The sequence below is a fragment of the Cupressus sempervirens genome, chromosome 5, assembly GCF_028749045.1.
Source record: "Cupressus sempervirens isolate cs-2001-9-10 chromosome 5, ASM2874904v1, whole genome shotgun sequence".
NCBI lineage: Eukaryota > Viridiplantae > Streptophyta > Pinopsida > Cupressales > Cupressaceae > Cupressus > Cupressus sempervirens.
In genome coordinates, this window is record NC_143122.1 from 343891922 (window position 1) to 343897173 (window position 5252).

Consider the following 5252-nt stretch of genomic DNA (forward strand, 5'->3'; position numbering starts at 1 on the left):
CAACCCTATCAAGATAAGTAATAAATTACTTGGCTCTTTATTCCAATAGAAAACCTAACAAGACATACACCTTTAAGGGGCTACAAATAGGTTTAAGTTATTTTCTCTTAAACTAAAAAATACAAATAACAAAGATAGGAGATGAGAAAAAAATGAAACTAAGAAGTTTTTTGTTCCTTGTATTTATTTCTTTGAAAAAATAAACTTAAGCTGCATCTAAATAACTCATAAAACTACTAAATAGACCATAACTATCTATATTAACTTTATTAATATTGTTCATACAAGAGAGAATGTTGAAGAATGGTGGAAACCCAGCTGAGAACTTGCTCAGAAAACTTGGCAACCAACCTTAGAGAAAGAAAAAAAGAACAAAGATATAGGAGAGGAAAGAAATCTTAGATCTAATCTAGAAGTCACACATGTCCACTTGAATCTCCATCCCCTAGTCTTGGAAAGATTCTCTCTTATTTCTACAACCAAAATATCTGACACAAGTGTAAACATGAACTTCTTCACACCATCAATAAAACCATGTAGAGTTATCACCTCCTTAAGGAGGACAAATAAAATCACTTATGTGATTCACTTTCTAACACTTCAATTTCTTACAAGAGTAGATGCAAACAAAACTTATATTTTTTAGATCAAGAACTGATAACTTCTCTTCCAAGAACTAATATTAAATAATTTAGACCTGCCCATACAAGCTGAAGGTCCTTCAAAAAAAATTATATGAAATCAACTAGGATATTGGTACAAAGGTTTAGAGTCGCCACTCACACTTGTGAGAAATATTAAATAAATTTTCACTTGAAAAATTTGAACTAGACTTTCTATTTGTAAGAAACAGGAAAATCACTAAATAACTCATGGAGATTTACAAACTTGAAAAAGAGAACAAACCCTTTTGTTCATTCTAACTCTAAACTTTTATAACAACACTTTGAAACAATACCCAACTGAACTAATTAAAGATGAAATCATTAGTAATAATTGTTAATCTCATATTGGTTTTGACAAGTCATTTTCTATACACTCAAGTCATTTACTTAGTTCATGCTGAAAAAATAATGCATGTCGAGTACAACATATAAATAAGAGCATGTCGAGTAAATAGTGAATGCTAAGTCACTCATATGCTGAGTGACTCAAGTGTTGAGTAGATAGTATGTGTTGATTGATTCAAGAGCTGAGCAAGAAGTGCATGCCAAGTCATTTAGATGTTGATTGACAACATTAAAGTCACAATATGTGCGGAGCCCTAGAGACTTTAGATGCTGAGAAACATAGTTTTGTCATAGTTATTTGTAGTGGCACAAACTACTATGTTAACCATTTTTCAATTGACTTAAGGATTGAATTATGATATATTGTTGATAAGGATGAATCTTAAGTGGGAATCCCTATGTATTACATATACCCAATCAAATAAAGAGAAGATTTAAGCAGCAATATGGATGAATCATAGTCATTGATTCATACTTAACCCTAAGTCACCTCATTCTTCTTAAGGAGTACGAACCCTAAATTTATTATGAGCGTAAAAGGGAGTGAATAAATGATTAAGGAGAGTTTTGTAAGCACAAACTAGGACACTCATGGTGACCAAGTTATTATGATCTAAATTGCATTGTAAAAACAGTTAAAGGAAAATAGAGGAAGGAAACAATGAACAATAGAGAGACATCTAATCAAGAAGGATCAAGTACACAACAAAATAGAGGTGGTCTATCATCCAACAAAGAGAGTTCTAATTCTTGTTGAGACATTCTAATAAGTGAATCAGTTAAATCTCTTAATAAATTAGTCCTAACACACTATAGTGAAATCCTCTAACAAGGTGCTTACTTAATTGTGAGTTAAAGACCTTTAATCAAGAACACTTCTAATAGGGTGTTGAAATCCTTTATAGGGTGAGACCTAACAATCTTTGTAAGCTTTTAATAGGAAAAACCTTTCACATAGTAGATCATGTTTCATGATCAAACATTGTAACCTCCATTGGATAAATATTATTACTGCAATAGTGAAGATTTGTGGGTGTCATCCCCTCTCTAGTTTTACTTTCTCATTTTAGGGTTTCTGGGTGATAATATCTTGTGTCATGTATGTGTGAATGCTTACTTGTTTACATAATTTAGATGTATATACTTTACATGGTATTTCAGGTTACTTATTGAATATGTGAGATGGATGTGTGGTGAATATTCTTATGGGTTACAATTTAAAGCACTGATTCACCCCCACCCCCCTAGAGTTTACCTTTCCTATTGTAATTCCAACAATTGGTATTAGATCCTTGTTCCACGAAAGTGAAGCCTAACAAATTTGAGAAAAGATCTTGGAAATGGAAGTCTACAAGTTGGGAAAAGTTATTGAGAACTAAGAGATTGAAATACAACTCATTCTACATCAATTGAATGAAGTAAGAGAAGATCTAAAGAACTCATTGAGAAGAAGGAAAGAAATTTCTATTGAGGATAATGACACCCAATACTAAGAGATGGACACTACTAAGATATTTGCAAATGGTAACTCCAATGGATTAATTGATGTAGCAGTTGTTGATCTAATGGTAAAGAACAAAAATATAGTTGAAGAGATTAGAAATCTTAAGATAGAGTAAGAATCATAAGCCATATTACTATTTGAGTTGACCAAATAGAAAATTAAAGCTATAGAAGACAAATTCATGATTGAAGATGAAAAAAGAGTTTTGACCAACAAACTAGAGTAGAAATTATCAAAGATAATTAGGATCACTAACATGCAGTTGGAAACAATGAATCAAGTCATGATTGGTAATAATGAAATAAATAGTAAAGACATTGAGATAACAACACTAAAGTTGTAGAATAAATAGTTGAGCAATGATCTAAAAAGGAAAAAGGAGTTTGCTGAAAGTTTCAAAAAACAAAATGAAGCTATCAAGTACTTTGAATAATTGATGAGATCCTATAGATCTAATGATTATACATCTGGATTGGGATAAACAGGTACTAAAGAATGAGAATCATCCAAAAGTGATAAAGAAAGAGGTAACAAAGGTAAGAACTCAAAAACTACTTGTCATAATTGTGGCAAGAAAGGACAATATTGCTAATGTGTGCAGGAGCAAGACAAAAAATTAGAATGTTAAGTAGAAGAACATGGGTCATTGCCATAAGTACAAAAAACAAGGTCATCAAGCACATGAATTCAAAATAAAAACCATGCACACTCAAAGATTTGAAGGATATTTTTATAACTATTAGAAGTATGGACATAGATCTTTTGAGTGTAGATCCAAACCCAAGTGGTCATCAAACAAGAAAATAAAGGTAAAGAACAATGGAAACTTTTATAATTGGGATTATAATACAAGGTGTAGTTGTCTTTAATATCAAGAGTATGGACATGTTCCTAAGAACTATATTAGAACACACTTTATGAGTGATTACAAAAGGTGGTTGAGTCAAACCACATGTTTTAGCTATTTGAAGATTGGTCACATCAATCAATATTGTCTAGCAAGGTCAAAGGCACCAAGTTGTGAGTTCAACAAAGAAAAAGGCAAGGTAGATATTGAAAATGTTAGAAATGAGATGAACAAGACATGGAGGATTATAGCACATCAAATGAAGATGGGATAACTTCATCTAATAGGTTAGGTGATCACACCTCATCAAACTAAGTAATGAAGAGGTATGTGGGACTGATATTTAAAAATTATACTATACATTAGTTCCAAGGATTTAGTTATAAAAAGATTACATATGCATAAATAAAGATGCAAAGTGTTATTAGAAATCAAGGAAAAATCTTTAAATTTGGTCAGTTTTTCATGTTACTGTTGACCATGAAAAGTCTCTTATGGTTGGCAAGTGAAATGTTAGTGGATGCCAAGATAATGAAATTTGTCATTAAGGATGAGCTTGTAATGATTGAAGAGTTAATGGAATGAGATGTGGATGTTGAGTGAGCCAGAAATCAATTGACGTTGAGCTTATAGTTGTGTAAGAACTTAGCATTAATTGTAGTGTTTTAAGGGCTATTTAATCAATTTTTGCTCATTTAACATCATTTGAATTGAAGAAAGAAGATGAAGATCTAAAGGTGATTTGGATAGTTTCATTTGAAGCATTTTTAGGAAATTTTAATGGCTATTTGACACCATTTCATTAGGATTCATAAGGTATTTATTGTGTGCTAAGCTACGTAGTTTTCATTTTCGTAAACCCTAGATATATATAATGGCATCTAGTTCTTCTGAAGTGAAAGGTGTAGAGAGAAAAGAGGTTTTAAATGTTTAGTTAATTATCAATGAGATCAAACAACCTATTTTCAAGGCTATTATAGATATAGCATAGAAACAAGATCCCTTCGATGCATTATCTATGATACCACTGCAAGTGTTAATGATTGAAGATGTTAGGAATTGTTACAATTGCAAGATTGCAAGTGTAGGAGACATGGAAATTAGAGAAGAATATGGAACACTATGTGAAAATGGAGTGTTGAACGAAGAATATAAGATTATAGAGAACAAAGGGTTAACTTGTGCCCTAGATACCCCGAATGTTTTCAAAATTGAGTGGATTAAGATTATCTTAAGCAAAATTCATGATAGCTCAGTATGGTTAGAGAATCTACCAATTGAAATCACAAAAAAATTGTTCATAGGGTAATAGGGTATCCAACCCTAGATTGGACAAAGACTATGAGAAGTGAGTCAAAGGAAGTCATTGAAAAGAACATAAGGGTTGTATGGAACAAAAGGGGAATGACTATTGACACTATCACAGATCCCCTAATAGATTTTATGGTAAGTGTAATAGCTCACAAGTTTTATTAGTCAAGTATATTAAATAATGTACCTTGTATTTTAGTAGATATGGGCTACAAAATTGTGAAGAAAGATCATACTTATGATCTTGCCAAGTTGTAGTTGTAGCAATTGATTGAAAATGTAGGAGCAATAAGGAAAATAAAGAATGCTCAGTGTAAATTCAGATCTATTCTAGTATGAATTTTCTTCTATGCGTAGAATACATTTCCTACATTTGGTAAGGTTGCATGGAAGACAAATAGATCAATTGTAGTACAAATAGGAGAATTTATTGAACAATTAGGTGGTAATTTTGAGTCAGTAATGACTAGTTATTTTGAAGATTTTAAACAACCTATGAAGAAAAGATTAACAATACTAGTTTCATTAGTGGAGAAACATTATAATGATGTTTTCTTCCTAGTTGATCCTAATCACACAT